The 18,967-nt window shown below is 37.4% G+C and overlaps 1 protein-coding gene across 3 annotated transcripts in view; it reads right to left on the bottom strand.

The window, feature by feature from the left end:
• The window catches only part of ADD3 (adducin 3), a 122,474-nt gene that overhangs the window by 49,010 nt on the left and 54,497 nt on the right, over positions 1-18,967 (bottom strand). For 2 of the 3 annotated variants that reach the window (XM_047073415.1, XM_047073418.1), the window contains exon 1: positions 4,499-4,599. The exons of the other annotated variant lie outside the window; for it this stretch is intronic. The gene's annotated coding sequence lies outside the window, so the exon portion shown is untranslated. Of the gene's footprint in view, positions 1-4,498; positions 4,600-18,967 lie in introns of those variants that run through there. 3 annotated transcript variants of the gene reach the window in all.

Here is an 18,967-nt window from a genome sequence, read left to right as displayed (position 1 = left end):
AATTTCCTTAGTCGTAAATGCCACAATGGATGGGGTAACTTGACAAAGAAGGTATCAGGATGTGTCATCAAGACAGTGTGACCATTTTCAAGGTTAGTGTCATACAAGCACTAAATGAATTCATAATATATGAGGTACAATAATTACAACAGGTTTTTGTAGATCAGATACATTTAGCTAGGCAAAAACTGAGGCTAAATTAGTCCAACCACCGTTGCTGTCTTTTGTTTAGAGTCTGATTAGTGAGAAACCGACGTCACTAGCAGATCCACACACAGAAGAGTGTGCCCTCCACGGTAGATGACACTGTCCAAACAAGACATTAAAGCCCCCTTGTTTTCATCTATTTTCACAGTCAAACTTTGAAGAACTTCCTCTGTCCCAGTTATACTTAACCAGTGGATACTAGAAAATTTTAACAATGGAAAAAATAAGAAGGTTGTCATTTTAATAGATTCCAGCGAGGCTGTCTCTGTCATTTCGGTACTTTCACCACTTAACACAGTGCGTATTCGTAGGCGGCCCTCGATACATTTTGCTGAACTGAACCATATGTCAAACAACTGCTATGAAAATGACCACAGAATACCAATAGGATTTATGTAGCACCGCTTACATAATAAATAACATATCTGGTTTTAGAGAAGGATACTTATTCAAGGTATAGGAAGGCTATACCTAGGCTAAACCAGCATACAAACACACACACAGACTCCCCTGACCTCTGGGCTGAGAAAATGCCTTTTATCTTCTTGTTGTTATTAAACAAATCAAACAATGAAGTTCTTTGCCATTCTGCTTTCAGGACAGCTGTCACTTGACAGAATTACAAGAATAAAATGGTGAAACAGGCAATCCTAAACATCTTATGTGTGATGCAGCAAAAATTCCTGCTTCTGTTACTTTTTAACTTTGCTGTGTAACTTGGTAACTTTGCTGGCAGGATGATAGCGTGCAGGTCACCTCTAGGCTGCTTCCTCAGCACCAAATCAGAAAACTTTAGCTGTGTTGAGCACTACTAGTTTTAGCATTCACTGAAACAAGACATGGATTAGAGGACTAGAATATGAAAACAATTTAAGCAAGGGGGCTAATGCCAAGTTTCAAAGCCCTGAGGATTAGCCTTGAATGGTTAGATTCACTGAAAATTACAAGGATCCATTTTAAAAACAAACATCACCTCACTCAGAATCTTCTCCTCAAGTATTCAAGTTTGATAAAAAGATCTGCTTTTTCCTGGAATGGGTTTTATACTTTTGAAATGGGCTTTTTAGAAAAGGAGAGTTTATATAAAATATAATATTCAACTTCTCTTTTTCACATTCTTAAACTTTAAAATAGCTTAGTCCATATGGTAGGTCAAATAAATTACACATCACACAATATACACAAAAGATGTTTCCAATTTAAAGACCAGAAACTTAATATAAATTGGGTTATATAGCTTAAATCAATACCCCAACAAAAATGTACATAAATACTATGGTTGGAAAGGGCATTAAAACTCATCTATTCCAATCTCTCATTTTATAGATGGCAAAACTGAGGGTTCAAGGAGATTAAGTAACCTGCCCACAATCTTACACTCAAGTTACCAGACTTTGAGCCCAATGTTATTTCATTAATCTGCTGAAAAATTACTCCCAGGACAGTTCTTACCCACTCATAAATGGCGGGGACAGAGGGGCGTACCCTTGGTGCTTTAGCCAGAGGAGAATTTGATGAGGGGATTCTCTATTTTTGCACAGCACTATCACCCCTTTCCTATAGCACCTGGGTTCTGCCCCAAAATGGAGACAGGAGAGAGGACTGATACCATGAGTATATCTGACAGGGGAGAAAGGGAACAACTTGGAAACAATCCAGATATCTATCAAAGGACGACTGAATAAATTATAGTACATCCATCCATACACTGAAGTACTATACAGCCATTAAAAAGAATGAGACACATAATGGTATGTGTTGTACAATTTTATTTTATTTATTTATTTTTTTAAAAAGGGCACTCATCCATAGAAATTATCTGGAAAAAGAAAGAAGTTTCCCCCCTAAGGAGTAGGGCTGAGGGATTAGGGTTGCAAAGAGACATTTTGTCATATGCCTCTTATATGGTTTCATCTTTTTACTGTATGTATTTTTTAAGTTATAAAATTAACACTTTTTAAAAGTATGTTAAAGCAGAGAAGGGAACTTCTGTAGAGTCCTGGGAAACCTCTGGTGAGAGAGATAGAGATGAGGGTCTATCAATAGTAACCTGGTACTCTACATCTATTCCACATGACACATTATATCCAATTCTCTAGAAAAGACTTCCCAACCCTTTTCATGTTATGGTATGTGTATTAGTTTTCACTAATATGGTATGTATGAATAACATTTGTATAGAATACTGGAATAATCATGAGAGGATGTGAAAATAGATAATTTTTATAATTATAAAAATAATTACATAATTATTACAAGAAAAAAAATAAGATGAAGTATTACTGGAGATATTAACTACTAAATTCCAAATTTTATAAGTTCCAAATAAAATCTATTTAGAAAATCTCCCTATTTCGATATTTAACAACCAACTGGTTGGCAAACTTTGCTCTGGAGCAACTATAAAAAAGTCTAAGAGTAAATGTATTCTCCTAGAGTTCAAGGGGACAGTAGAGATCATCTAGTTCAGTGGACTGAAACCAACAATTTAAAAATGAAACATAACAAAAAAATAGCAGTGTTTTCTGTACCGTAAGGGAAACTTATTTCAGAAATTAAGTGGTGTGTATGTGATTTGTGTATTGGTTCAGGATGCAAAACACAATTTGAAATTTTTTTTCTTGTTGAGGTGATGACTTATTAGCCAGTTCTGCTCAGAAATAGAATCAAAATGTAAACTTCCAAAATTTCTAATATACACAGTTTATTTAAAGTAAAGCTTTAGTTTTCACGTCATTTATAAGAATGATTCTGGGTTAACATCTAAACATTTTTTTTGTCTCAATTCTAATCTAATACATCCCCTTTAGTATTGCTGGAAAAGGCATGTGTCTTTACAAAGAGAAGTGGGGTGGGTATTCTCAGCTGGAAAAGATCTTAGAGAGCTAACCCAAATTCCCAAGTTTCCCTGAAGAAACTAGCGGGGCGCCTGGGTGGCTCAGTCAGTTAAGCTTCCGACTTCGGCTCAGGTCATGATCTCATGGTTTGTGGGTTTGAGCCCTGCTTTGGGCTCTGGGCTGACAGCTCGGAGCCTGGAGCCTGCTTCAGATTCTGTGTCTCCGTTTTCCTCTGCCCCTCCCCCATTCGCACGTGCACTCTCTCAAAAAATGAATAAACATCCAAAAAATTTTTTTAAAAAAGTGAAGAAACCAGCGTCCAAAAGAAATAGCCTTTTGATTATTACCAGGCTAGTGTTTTTTTTTCTGATACCAAGCTTCTACTTTATTCTTACATCTTTGTGATGTTAGAAAATAGCTAAACACAATTACTACTAATTTTCAAAGAGAAAGCTAAAGCAAGGAAAGTGTACACTTCACAAGCGTAAGTCCAAAAAGGATGACACAATGTCACCCTGCAAGCTTTACGAAAATCTGACATTTTCAACATTCAGCTTTGATTTCAACTGAAGCAAGTTGTTCGTCTTGCTTGTACTGAATGGGTGTGTCTATCCCACAAGGGTACGCGATGAACACGCATGAGAGGAAGACAACAGTCAGCGCAGAAGAGATCACGAAGCAGTCTCTCTCTCAATGTGCCTACTTTGGTCAGTGCATAATTAAACACTCCACAGGCATGAAAACCTAGCTACAGACGGAACCCCAATATCTAAGGGGGGGGGAGTCAGATCCATTTGCAAAGAAAAAATTGCTGAAATGTGGACCTCATTGAATAACAGCAATTCTCTCCTATAGTTCAACTTACTGTTCACGTCACAAAGTCTAGAAAGAACAGAGGCACAGACAAGGCAGGGAACAGAACTTTGGGCTGCAGCCTTCCCCAACTCTTCTGACAAATACCCAGCAGCAGCAGGACAAAGCATCATTATGACAGAAATAAAGGCTCTTTAGATGCTGCCTTTTTTTAATTCAATGAACCCACTCTTACACACAAAGTTCATGTCACGATGTCTCGAAATACAGTACCGCTAGATTATGCTGTTAGTGGGTCCAATAAATTCAGTGCAAAACACTACCTTCAAGCATTTTTATGTTAAATAATTAGCACATTTGGGAAACGACCAGTATTTTCCTTAATTTAAACAATCACTGTGATCCCCTAAGCAAAAACAACAACAGTTCAGTAAATTGTTTAGAAAAAAAAGAAAAAAAAAAAAAGCAAACAAGTGAACTAATAGGAAAAAAATTTAGTTGAGTGATAAAGCCGCAGGCTCCTTCCCACGGAGAGCACGGCATATTACCAGCAGCTAACACAAAACTAACCATCTATCTTATCGGTGCTTCCCCCTAAACTATGCACCATCAGTTTTACAAATAGACAACCCATTACTTACAAAACAATTTGAAGTTGCTGTACATTTCTTAAGCTGGTTTTTGTGTGGCAATTCTGAAGCAATGCTGCCCTAAAAATGAACCTTGTTTTTTAAACAGTGAGATATCCACACTCGGTGCGGTTAGGGCAAGGGTGGAGCCCACTCTGGGGGAAACAACACACCCAAGCAGACTTCAGTGACAGCACGTTGCACATTCCTACTGCTACCCCATTTCTCAGGGCCTCAGAATCAAAACTAATTGGCTGATGATCCTCCAAGAAATGGGGGCAAAGTTCATGTTGTAGATCAGCCTTCCTGCCATGAAATAAAATAGGGGCTCATTTCTTCTTGGGGAAGAAAGTGAAGATAAAATGCAAGGTAGATCACGCAGCTCAGCCAGCAGAATGCGAGGAGGAAGGGGACTGACTACTACAGAGGAAGTCCAACTATGCCAGCTTCTAAGTTTAGCAATAGAAGCTTCTGCATATCTCAAGGTGTTGGCAACATAGCTCACTCTAGAACTTTACTTTTGGCCTAGTTGGCCCAAACAGGGGGCCCCATCGTGAACATAAAAGCATGACCCACCCTTCTCTGTCAAGGGTCTAGTTCTCCTGGCAATGCAGAAACAATAAAAGCATTTTCTTATCCACTAACTAGCAAGAGTTGCCTTAAAAAATAAGGGATTCGATTTATAAACTTGCTTTGGTAGAATATTAAAATACATACAAGGAAGAATTATTTTGGTGAAAAATCACGAATTTGCATACCAAACTTCTATATATTTTGTCATCACCTACTTCTGCAAATAATTTCATAAGAGTTTTGATTTTTTCTGATTGCCAAATAAGATATCCTGTAAGATGTACACATACTGCCTAGAAACTTAGTGTTGAAAATAATTTATCAGTTATTGAAACTGTTACCAAACATCTCCTTAGAGTTCAAAGTGATTTTAATCAATACTACTCCTGTATGTGTACTTTCAGACATACAACCAACAGTAACTTTTAATTGAACTCCTTGTAACTCATGGAATAAAAAAATTTTTTTTCTTTTTCAGTAGAATTTTCATATATGCAAAAAAATAAGCTATATAATCATTTACAATGAATTTAAAACAATGAAAAGGCTTTTGGATAAGACCAGGAAAATATTATTTTTAATGATACATGTTGTCACATTACCCTTGCCAATTGCTACTTTTTCACAGTGGAACAATAAAGCAGTCTGGAGTACTGAACATTTTGATATTTTCTTTTTTTTCCCCTGATGTTTTCAGAGATGGCCTAGAACACTCTCTTTCAGGATCCTAGGAAGGGGGTGCTTGCTGACTGATCTAGCTTTTTGTTGGATTATGAGGTTGCTCTTGCCATAAAATAAATAAATCCATTCAAAAATACTTCTCATAGTCCATGTGATTGAGCTATTTTTCAACCATATATGTATTTATGAACGGCCTGCCATCCTTTGCTCTTTTCCATCTCACCCCCAAACTGAACTCCCAGGTAGCAGATATTATATTTAAAGAATCCCATTTTGATATTTTTTGGATTTGCACTGCTGGAAATGTCTGTTTTCGAGTCAAACTTCACTTTCACAGCTGCAAAGGAAATGACAAGAGAAGAAAAACACAGCCAATGTATATCAGCAATTAATTCCATCCACAACTGCCCAGCTGTTTGTGCATGGAAGAATCAGTCTGTTTCCTTTTGGGGCTTTCACCACTGAAAATTAATACTGCACATTCAGAGACACAAGCTGTTTGTAACATGTCAGGAATGCGCACAAGATCACACAGAGTTGAAAAGACAAAATGAAATCCAGATCTAGTTATCATGGGACTTACCAGTATTATTTCATAGTTAAAAAAATTTCTAAAAAAATCCTAAAAACACCCCAATCACAGAGCAAAATACATGAAAAAATATTCTCCCTTCTGAATATTATCCTTCCAATAAGGAGGAAAATCTGCCAATGACATCAGATTTAGTATCAAGAATAGACACTCTGATTTATTGGCATAGACAAGGTGTGACATTCTTAGGAATCCACATGCCCCCAGTACGTTAAATTCAGCCAATACTTTTTGGACGACACAGCTGCTTGCCCAACGTGTAGTTAGTCCCTTAAAAAAAATCCTTATAAATGTGGAAGTTGTTGGGAACCAACGCTTTCACTACAGTCATACAGAAAAGTTTTTCTTGGTTAGTTCAGACATTATTTGGCACTCATATACACTTGCCTGGTTCAGAGATTCATGTAAATTTACAGATCCAATCTTCTAGGGTAACTCTCAAGCAATCAAATTTCTCCTTCCCTCTCCCTACCAGTTTTGTGGATTTTAAATGAAAACACTCTCTACAGAGTGCCAAAGGCTTAACAACTATAGTATGAACTCCTGTGAGACTCAAAATATCCTAATACCCCTCCCACTGCCCTCCAACTCCAATTTTATTTCAAATATTTGTTTCATGTAAATCTTGTAAAAATGCCATTTTGTTACATATTTTCAAACACACAGTATTGGAAAATAATGTGTATTTTTAATATGTAAAATGACTTGTAACCAACTGTTATGAAAGTTAGGAAAAGAGATGACATTTTTAGGAGAAAATAAGTCAAAACATATTTTAGCTATCTTATTGATTTTTATATGGAATTAGGTATCCCCATGACTGAACTCATTGTTCTAAGGACTCCCCCCCTCTGCTTTTGCTGTAAAAGAGTTCATGCCCTCCTAATAATGCTCATACATTCTCAAACACAACTTGGATGAGACACTAATTTGGGGCACCATCAAGGGCTAGGGCTTAACCAATGAACAGAAGATAAGCTCTCTGTTTCAAATATGAGGGGGACATTCCACAGGCTTCAGAATGAAGATACTCTCAAGTGCCAGAACTCAAACCAGCACAATGAGAAGTTGTCTCCAACTCAAGCGCTGGGAAAGCATGAAGTGTCATTTTTTTTAAAGAAACATAAGGCATCTCAAACTTGTGGTAGACTGAAAACAAACCATAAAAACAAAACAAAAGTGCTTTTCCCTTAACAAGGATATATCTGGGGTGGAGGGAGAAGAGACAAATTTTAATCTCTGGCTGATGGGGACGTTAATTCTAGAAATATGGTAGAACCATTAGTGACTCAAAGAGCCACAGATATGAGCTTTGCTTGGCAAGCTTCAGTTCTGTGGAACGTTCAGACTAACTTGAAATGTCTAAGAGAAGGAACCTTCCCATCTACAAGACTGGCTAAGGAAAGAAAAGGTTTCTCTAAGCTGTTTAAATCAGGTCAAATTCATGACACTCCAACTAGAGCCGGAGGTGGTGTTAAAAAAGACTCTTCAAGTGAAGGGGCTGTTAATATGAAATTGTCAACTCATTTTAAAAGCAATTTCCTCGGGGCGTCTGGGTGGCTCAGTCGGTTAAGCGTCCGACTTCAGCTCAGGTCACGATCTCGCGGTCCGCGAGTTCGAGCCCCGCGTCAGGCTCTGGGCTGATGGCTCAGAGCCTGGAGCCTGCTTCCGATTCTGTGTCTCCCTCTCTCTCTGCCCCTCCCCCGTTCATGCTCTGTCTCTCTCTGTCTCAAAAATAAATAAACATTAAAAAAAAATTAAAAAAAAATAAATAAAATAAAAGCAATTTTCTCACCCCAACAATTTATTGTAATAATATCTTAAACATAATACTGATTTTATTCAAAATTTCAAATTTATAGCAAATTTGAAAGAATTTTACAGTAAGCACTATATAAGCCCTCACAATTGTCTGTTTACTGGTATAGCTCTCACACGTGCTGCAAGCAACTGGCAGGCTGGGCCCCTCAGCACCTAGCATAGGGCAAGTTCAAATATTATGGACGGTAAATGAATAATACCCTTTGCCTGTTTAATATCTAATAGATGGTTAAAATCTATTTAATATCTAATAGATGGTTAAAAGGGGTAATCCAGAATTTAAGGATGAAGCAGTTACAGAAAAGGCAAGGTTGGGAATAAGTGAAATATGGGTTAATGTTCAAAACTGGGTTTTTTTTTTGCTGGCTAAAAAAATGTCAACAACATAACCTACAATGATTGGCGAGTTAAGCTTACTGAAGTTGAAGCAGAAATTCAGAAAATCATTACATTTGAAGATGGTTAATTTTTGTTTTAAATGGGGATCATGCCCAAACTAGTCAGCCTGTATTATATCTGAAGGTTGTCAAACTTGGAAGAAAAACAACATGTGGCTTTGACTCTCCAATGGCATAATACTTCCAAAAATAATGCATTTTATTAACAATCTCTTAGAGGAAGACAAAGACTACATAAAAAAAAATTCAAAAGTGAAGAGTAAATATATATGTGCTATTAAAAAACCTGCATTCACAAGTAATTTCTGCTTTGGGGGAAAAGTTCAAAATACAGAACAGCAAACAAATGTAATATGGCCACATGACACAGGAAACATTCATGACACATGCAATTTCTTGTTAAAAATATTACTGTTGCTTTGATCTGCTCCATCCAAGAGTATGGGACTAACGTAGGCATTTTTTAATTGTTTTTCTAAATATGGGACAAAATCTAGTTGGAAGAGCATGTCTCACATTTCAAATAATTTATCCAATTAAAAACTATTTTTTTTAATCTTGGGAAACTTAAGTATTCTCATCTAAAAAAATTCAAGTACTTTGCTTCAACACTGCTAATAAGATAGGTAGGTGACCAAGCTGACAATTCACATGACTTAAAGCACCAACCATCTTACTTCTCCCCCATCAAGTTCTAGAACACTTGCTACCTGTTCACTGCAAGAACCACATCCTGTAGTCTAGAATGAAAAGTTCCAAATCCCCAAATACTACCATAAGACAATGCAAGAAACAGGTTTAGAAATGTTCTCTCCTTTTTCATGCCCATTCCTCAACCACTCCAGTTCCACTAGTCTCAGTGAAAGTATCTGGATAGTAGGTGGCCAGCTTTCTATTTCCTTAGGCAAACTAGTAGTATGAGAAGAGGTTTAACTGAAACAAAAATGAACAGTGGTGCCTGGGTGGCTTAGCTGGTTAAGTGTCTGACTCTTGCTGACAGCTCGGAGCCTGCTTGGGATTCTCTCTCTCCCTCTTTCTCTGCCCTTCCCTTGCTCGCGTGCATGCTCTCTCTCAAAAAAAAAAAAAAAAAAACAACCCAAACACAAAAACAAAACTAGCCTGTAAACACATCTCTTCTTAGCATTATAGAGGCACTTCAGTTCAGTGCATTATGCTTTCTGCCCCCAAATATTACTGAAGGTGGAGAATATCAACTTGTTTCGTGCCAAATCTATAGCTGCACTGATTTTAATTTACTCTGGTTTTAGATTTTAAAAACTTATTTTTAAATTCTAAGTTGATAAGTCAACCCATTTATAAATCTCTCTACTTTCTGGTTAAATTCATTTATTCTTTTAACAACAATTCCTTCAACACCTATAATGTGCTACAACTGAAGGGGCAATGTGGTGAAGAATGCAAGAAATCAATGAGCCATTATCCATGATCCTAAAACACTAGCAACTTAGTGGGCTGGGGGAGGAAGAAGGGAGAGACAACTTGTTTAACAATTATATTAGCCCACGGCATTATTGGGTTATAATCGACAAATTACACATTCAGAGAAAAGAGCCAGCTTGAAAGGTTCCCGAGAAGTTACTTGAGCTTGGTCTTAAAAGACTGGGGAGGGGGGCCGGGAGAGGTGCTGTACAACTCTGGCAGAAAAGATATGAAAAGACAACATACTTAATAACCTTGTACTTTAACGCATGGCTTTACTTTACGTAAAAGTATCACAAATTGCACCTAATACCAAAGGGAAATAAAAATTGTCACGAGTTAACAACTCACAGTGGTTTGTACAATTCAAGCTATAGGAACCCTACAATCTACTAGCCAAGCATACAGTTTTGTGTCATGAGCTTTTTCTTTCACCCTAGTCTTCTGACTTGCACGCTAGGAAAAGAACTCAAAAGCCATTTATACCCTTTCTTGGAACAATGTTTGTTCCTACACTGCACTAACCAATGACTTAGAAATAATTAAGACCAATTATCTTGAAGCCAGTCAAACTGTGATCTGCTACCACATCATCGTGGAAGGAGGAACAAGAATGTTCTAGGTTAATACCAAGGTCAGTAAACAAAGACATGGTTAACCTGGCACAGGTACCCCATACCCTGTGGGCTCAAATCCTTTTTTTTTTTTTTTAACGTTTATTTATTTATTTTGGGAGCCAGCGAGCGCTCCATTCAGCGTGGAGCCAGAAGCAGGGCTCTATCTCAAGGTAGGGAGATCAAGACCCGAGTTGAAATCAAGAGTCAATGCTTAAACGACTGACCCACCCAGGTGCCCTGGACTCAAATCCTTAAAGGTTTCAAGTATGAGGACGGTAGATTTAGTGGGAAGAGCTGGGAAGAAAAAAGAAAAACACAAATAATCACAAGCATTGCGCCTGTAAATTGCCTAAATCTTCAAATTCAAGGCTCAGAAAGATGTTGCCACATGAGAAAGGTTACTCTTGTGGGCTGCAAGACTGGGCTAATCAGACAAAAGTGAAAGGGATGCCACATTAAATTGTTGAGAACAGCTCATCCATTTTGATCAGGTTACTCTTGATGTAAAAACGGCATAAGGTTAATGTTTAAGATAGGGTTCCACATGAAAGTACATTCACATAAATAACACCTCCCATTTTTATGAAGGACAGTATGAAGATTACTTACAGCATACACTCTGTGACAACCTAAGTGACAAACACCTAAAACAGGGAAATTAAGGTAGGATTGTTTATATTATGTGAATTCTTTCTTTCTTTCTTTATTTTTATGATGATGTAACACAGTGAGTTTTTATTATGTGAATTCTTTAAAGATTCTTTGTCAGGTTCTTTTAAAAGTAATTCCTGTGTTTTGGGGCGCCTGGGTGGCGCAGTCGGTTAAGCGTCCGACTTCAGCCAGGTCACGATCTCGCGGTCCGTGAGTTCGAGCCCCGCGTCAGGCTCTGGGCTGATGGCTCAGAGCCTGGAGCCTGTTTCCGATTCTGTGTCTCCTTCTCTCTCTGCCCCTCCCCCGTTCATGCTCTGTCTCTCTCTGTCCCAAAAATAGATAAACGTTGAAAAAAAAAATAAAATAAAATAAAAAAAAATAAAAGTAATTCCTGTGTTTAACCGAGGATACTGGGATGCAAAAACCATCTGTACTTTACGTTTGTGAATTCACACCTAGAATACCGAAGCTCTGACAAAGAAAAAGAAAAACCTCTCGCAAAATGTTCAAACGGACAGGTTTGACCCTGGAGTAGGAATTTCTCAGTGAAACACATAACTGCGGACAGTGTATAAGTAACTTCCTCAGAATATTCAGAAAAAAAGGGGAAAAAACCTCATGAGAACCGCTCCTGAGCCTTTTAGAAGGCCGGTAACTAGAGCAGGACACAAACTGGGGGGAAGAGAGCAAAGGAAGAGTAAGAAAGCAGGTGAAGAGACATCTTAAAGGGGCCAAGAGTGACAAGAGATAAGGAGTAACTGAGACAGCGGCATGAGGCCAGCCACACCCACAGGGAGCTTTGTGGCTTATTTCAAGGGAGTGGAACACTCACTCAAGTGAACAATTTTGATTCTGCTTAACTGAAAGGTTGTGCAGTCCTACAAATGGGAAAAAGGGAGTGTTTTTCCAATATAGAAAGTTAGGATGTAATAAATGGCTATCACTTAAACCAAAGAGAATACCTTATAAAATATGAAACTGAAAAATTTAGAACTTTGAGGAAAAGCAATGTAAAGTCTCTGTAAACCCAGAGCTGCAATGTTAATCGATTGTCACCACAAAGATTTTTATCCTGTGAACTATGCCATCCTTCAAACAACAAGATCCCCATAGAGCACACTGACAAGAATGCTAGAGTATGTGAATCAGTGGAAGGTTTTTCTTCACTCCAACTTTCAATTAGGCAGCTTATGGAAACAATTCTTAATGGCTGAGTTTTTAAAACTTACTCCAAGATAAGCAGGACTGTGACTCCTGTGGGCTATTTCCAAGTTGCCAAGTCATTAATCTAAAACAGCTCTCAACCCCTTTAAACGGATTCCTGCTGGCCCAATATAATAAATGATACGGTGTTTTTTTTTAAAAAAAGTGGGGGGGAGGGAGAGGAAAGAAAGAAGGCCCACACTAGTACCTTTGGAGTTCCTTTTCAGTTTAAAAAAAAAAAAAACTGGAAGCAATAAGATAATACATATTTATTACTATATTTTTCAATCATGTGCCTGGAAGCTACAATAAGGGTTTTGGAAAGGACTTCTGCCAAAAGCAAATTACTTTCTTTGATTTCAAGCTGAAACAGTTATTACCTTTGCTACACCCCCAGAAATGAAAGCTGGAAAAAAAAAAAAAAGACGTTATTTCAAGCTTTGTGCAGATGATTTACTACGTCCATCAAATCTATTCATTCTTATTAGCATTAATTAATATCTTCCTACAGGAATTGGAAAAAAGGACAATGGGCATTCTCAACAAGTGTTTGCCTTTGCTCTGACACAAAGGTCAAGATGTATCTGATAAACCAGTAAGCAAGCAGTGCGCCAATGTTTTTAGCACAATCAGAACAGAGCAACCAGCCATAGCTTTAGTGTTTTGGCTCAATGGTTTAAAAACAAAAATTTGTAGTTAGGGCTCAAAAGAGGAATCTAATCATTCAAATCGTTTTCAATATAAAGCTGTTATATAGATCATACCATTATTGGGAAATAGTCGCAGAAATACTCTTATTTCAGTAATTTCCAAAATAACTAGACAATTGAATTGTATCACAAGACAATATAAACAAATTATAAGTGCTTAAAACTTATGAAAGAGTTCCTAATCATAGCCATGGTCGATTTATTTGGATGAGTAAGATCAGAAGTGAAAAATAAAAGTTGCTTGGTCCTCTGAAAATGATGAGTTCAATGCTGTGAAGAAAAAATTGCTAAATTAGAAACCAGGTTTTCTTCACATCAGAAGTTATGCGGGTAGAGTTCTTTCTACCCCCACGACACATAGACACATAAATCCAGAATCCTAAAAGGTAATACCTTTGGTTAAAAGGGAGACAAAAAAATGTGTCCACTAACAGAATTAAAAAATGTGAGTGTGCACACACACCAAAAAAACTTAAATCTGTCTTTTTCAGAGTGCTGACTGGAAGAAGAAAAAGTCTCCCCTGAGAATCTGTAACAATAGGCCCACTCTTACGAGAATTTGGTACTTGCACGCCCGTGCTCGCAGACACACACATGCGTGCGCATGCACACGCGCACACACACACACACACACACACACACACCAGCAGGGTCCAAAAATATCTTAAGCCAAGAGAACAGTGAGTGGTCTTAGGTTGGTCTTAGGGTTGACACCCTACAAAAAGGAAATATAAGTTCCATCTGGAGAAAGGTGCTCTCAAAATAGGCTGCCTAAGGATCCCCACAGATAAAATCCTGCCAAATTAAAAATTCAGAATTACAAACCACATGAGTAAACAAACCACATTAAATAAAAGTCAGCAGAAACAACAGAGTAGAATTTAATACCTCTCCCCAAGAACTGCAGACAGTGGAATAACGAGACACAGAATATAAAATTGTATTACAAAATCCTTCAAGACAGAATTGGAAGCATGAGAAACAAGATGTTATAAAGTAAGACCAGTAGAACTGAAAAACTACTGAATAATTTAAAAAACTTGGTGACCATGGATGGAATTAGAGAGTACAATGCTATGCAAAATAAGTCAGAGAAAGACAAATACTATATGATTTCACCCACATGTGGAATTTAAGAAAGAAAACAGACGAACATAGGGGAAGGAGAGGAAAAATAAGATAAAAACGGAAAGGGAGGCAAACCATAAGAGACTTAATGATAGAGAACAAACTGAGAGGTGATAGAGATAAGAGATAACCATAAGAGACTTAATGATAGAGAACTCCACTGGAGAGGCAGTGGGAGTGGGTGATGGGCATTAAGGAGGGGCACCTGTGATGAGCAGTGGGTGTTATATGTAAGTGATACAACACTAAAATCTATTCCTGAAACCAACACTACACCATGATGTTAATTAACTTGAACTGAAAATCTTGGAAAGAAAAAGAACATAGTGAATAGATTAAACAGTAGACTAGACCCAACTTGAAAGAATAAACTGGAATCCAAATCTGAAAAAACCAGCCAGAATGAAGCACAGAGAGACAAAGAAATGGAATGTGTAACAAGAGACTAAGAGACATTGAGAGAAAAGAGATCTAACATACTGGAGTTTTTAAAGAGGAAATAGAATGGGGGAGAGGTCATATTTGAGAAGGTTGTGGCTAAAATTTTTCAGAGACAAATCACCCATAAAGGACTGATAATTAGATTTGCAGTAGACTTCAAAAGAAAAAAATGTCATAAGACAGAAATAATAGTGGTGAAAGAACAGTCAGTCTAGAATTGCACATCAAACAAAACTGTTAAAATAAAACACTGTCTCCTAAAGAGTTCTATAAACTCATTAAAGTAACTTTAAAAGATGAATTTAAGGGGCGCCTGGGTGGCGCAGTCGGTTAAGCGTCCGACTTCAGCCAGGTCACAATCTCGTGGTCCGTGAGTTCGAGCCCTGCGTCAGGCTCTGGGCTGACGGCTCGGAGCCTGGAGCCTGTTTCCGATTCTGTGTCTCCCTCTCTCTCTGCCCCTCCCCCGTTCATGCTCTGTCTCTCTCTGTCCCAAAAATAAACGTTGAAAAAAAAAATTAAAAAAAAAAAAGACGAATTTAAGAAAAATTAAAACTAGAAGGAAGAACAGAGATGGAAGAAAGAGGAAAGAAAATGGTAAACAATTTTTTTTTAATGTTTATTTATTTTTGAGAGAGACAGAGAATGTAAGTGGGTTAGGGGCAGAAAGAGAGGGAGACCCAGAATCCGAAGCAGGCTCCAAGCTCCAAGCTGTCAGCACAGAGCCCGATGCGGGAAGTCGGCCACTGAACCAACTGAGCCACCCAGGCGCCCCGTAAACAAATAATTTTTAAAATACTATATAAAACAATAATAAGCAATAACAAATGTAGAAGTTTAAAAACAAGGTGGAACTGAAATCCTGATCAATTATATCACATAAGATGGAAATGCAGAATGAGAGTTTAAGTGTTTTTAAGATCCTTGTATTGTTCAGAAGGGAAGAGTGAGCTGTTGACTGTAGACTGATAAAACTTTAATCTGATAAAAGATTATCCAGAATATATTTTAAAAATCTCTTTAAAAAAAAAAAGGATCTAATCTGCTTATTAGTAAAAGGTTTAAACAGGTACTTCTCAAAGAGAATATCTAAATGACCAATAAATGCATGAAATGCCCATCACATTAATCATCAGGGAAATACAAATTAAAACCACACTGAGATATGCTATGTACCTATCAGTATAGTTAAAATAAAAACAAAAAAGCTGTTACTACAAAGTATTGGCCAGGATGTGGAGCATCTGGAACTCTGAAACAGTACAAATCCTTATGCCAATTAGTACAAGTATTTTGGAAAATCTTTTGGCATTATCTACAGAGGCTGGAATCACACATGCTCTGTCATCTAGCTATGCCTCTCCCTGGAGTACACCTAACAAATGCATATATATGAACACTAAAAACATACACAAAAATATTCATGGCAGAATTATTTTTAATAGCCCCAAACTAGAAACAATCTGAATGCCCTTTCACAAAAAGGATTATTGTACATCCATAAAAAGGAATACACACAATAATTAGAAAAACTATTGTGACATGCAACAACATGGATGAATTTCACAGTAAAAAATGTTGAAGAGAAGAAGCCAGACACAAAAGAGCAGATACTGAATGATTCCATTTATATAAAACTCAGAAGCAGGCAACGCTAACCTACGACGTGCCGGGATTATGGCTACCTTGCAAGGAGGAGGTAATGGTTTCTGCTGTTCCATTTCTTGATCTGGGTGATACTATACAGTGTGTTCACTTTGAATATATTTGTCAAGCTGTATCTTTTGACTTGTGCGCTTTTCTGTAGCTGTATTAAACTTACATTTAATGGTTTACCTAAAAAAAATTAAGATAAGCTATAAGAGACAAAAGCCTCCCTTTTTTCCTGTAGGAAAAGCATATAACTCGATGCCATGTTTTCTGCTGGCTAGTTCTGCTCTCCAGAAACACTGTTAGATCCTCTTTTACAAAACCAAAGCATTTTCCTAATCCAAACTCTTTTAAGAAGTAATCCAAACTCTCTCACCTGTTAAACCGTATATTTCCCATAAAAACAAGAACAAATTAAGTAATCTCTTGTGAGTCTTCAGCACGGAGGAAAAAACTGAGAGATTCTCAAACAGAATTTGGGTCTGCAATCAGTATGCTAAATACTCTGCTTCTTCACATTAACAATACAGTGAACGGACTGAAATGTACAATACAGCTGAAATGATCACAATGTTCAAACACTGACCAATAGTAACATTAAGTATTAACACGTTCCATTATCTGAGCTATTCAACAGCTTCTCCCATCTTCAGAACCTGCTACCATTTTTTCAGTGAGTAGAAATATTCCCAATATATTCACAAAACATTTAAATATAAAATAGGCCTCATAGTCATTAAATAATGAGGATGTTCAAAACTAAGCAATTATGCAAAATAAAAGCAAAAAACTGCATAATCACTAATGCATAGCAAATAATTGGGATTCTTTTTTTCTCTTTTATCACATTCTCTGCTGGGTTAGGAATCTGAAATCCCTATTGAAAACCAACACATTTCAGTGTTATCCATTCTTGCCCTGTCATGAGAGAATTTTCTGGATTCTTACTGTGGAAAATTTTATATTTATGTTATCTTACTTTTGCTTAACGCTATCTTATCTCATGGTCCAAGAACCTAAGAGAATGTGACATGAAAATGTATCTGTTGGCAGAACGCTACTTTCAGATGTTATTGAAGAGCAAAGCCTCATGGTGAGGATTCATAGAAAAAAAAATGGTGAAGATTTAGTCTCATTCAGTAGCTTACTAAAACTGCATGCTCTTTTGCAAATTTTTGTGGGTATACTTCACATTTTAAAATATATAAAGAATAGGTATGTATTCTCAATAATAAACATTTACGAGTAAGCAGAACTGGGTTCTAGTTCCAGTTCTGATTCTATTTAACAGCATGATTTTGGCCAAGTTACTCATTCTTCCAGTTCTGATTCTATTTAACAGCATGATTTTGGCCAAGTTACTCATTCTTTCTGGGCCTCAGTTTCCTCAACTACAAATGAGAGGACTGAATTAGATTGTCTTAAAGATTTCATACAATGAAACATTTCATGATGAATTTACTGAAGGAATGTATCTCAGACTAGAAATTTACATGGATGATTATACTACCTAGATAAACACGGTAATACAAAAGAAGAAACGAATAGTTAATCCTTCATTAGCCAGCCCATTTGTTATGGAAAGTCTTCATGTAAGTGGATATTTCATTTTCCCCTACAAGCACTTGTACACCATCTGTGTATTTCAGTTTTTATGTGCATTACCGAAAGAACTTATAGTACCAATTTGCTTCCTTCCTTACAAAAGTTCTTCTTGAAGATGCTTTCATTTTAAGTTACCGAAGAAAGGCTTGACTTTAGTCAACCCTCTCACTTAGACTTCTCCAAGACCAATCAGCAGTAAGAGAAAAAAATACAATCCTTTTCTAGACTGTACTACACCAACAAAAGTTGGTGTCACTGAGTAAGGTCACCCATAAGCCCCTGTCCATTACCCTATAGTGTCAGGAAGCTGTCGGTGTCACCTGCGTCTACCTGGGCTATAGTATTTGGTTTGGCTTGATGAGCCCCACCATCTGAACACTGTGGGTTTTCATCTTCTTTTTTATCTTTCATATTATATAGTGAGTCTTTGAGAGTAATAGACACTAATAGAATGAAAGACACAACTGCATTTTGTGCTAGCAGAGCTCAGGCTTCACGAACAGCAAATAGCCGGAAAGACCTTAAAGGTCATGATGTCATAGACTGTGGGTTCGAGTCCCACGTCAGGCTCTGTGCTGATGGTGCAGAGTCTGCTTGGGATTCTCCCTCTCCCCCTCTAGACCCTCCCCTCTCTTTGTAACTTGTGAGAATTCACAGGTACCTAAGGTCGTCACCTAAGGTCATTCAAAGTACTTATCTCCAGACTTCAGACCAGTACTGTTTCACCTCTTCAAAGTTACAGTTGCTGCTTAGGAAAGAACGCACAAATTGGAATCCTCTCTCTTATGGACATGTTGTCATTCCTCTGTATCATCAATGAAACACTCCACCTCAACTGAGATATCAAAAAACATCTCAAACATAGCTGAACAATGTCAAAATGAATTTGTGCTAATGTGCACAACCTACCAGTGTATTAAACTTAACCTTAAACATCAGAGTATAAAATTCCAAGGAAGGAAGGAGCTCTGGGT

Source organism: Lynx rufus, unplaced genomic scaffold (genome assembly GCF_022079265.1).
Source record: "Lynx rufus isolate CCGP_SWC_20201006 ecotype Redwood Valley unplaced genomic scaffold, mLynRuf1.p SCAF_11, whole genome shotgun sequence".
In the NCBI taxonomy this organism is placed as follows: Eukaryota; Metazoa; Chordata; class Mammalia; order Carnivora; family Felidae; genus Lynx; species Lynx rufus.
Note: the sequence above shows the minus strand (reverse complement) of the source record. Positions and strands in the feature narration are given on the sequence as shown.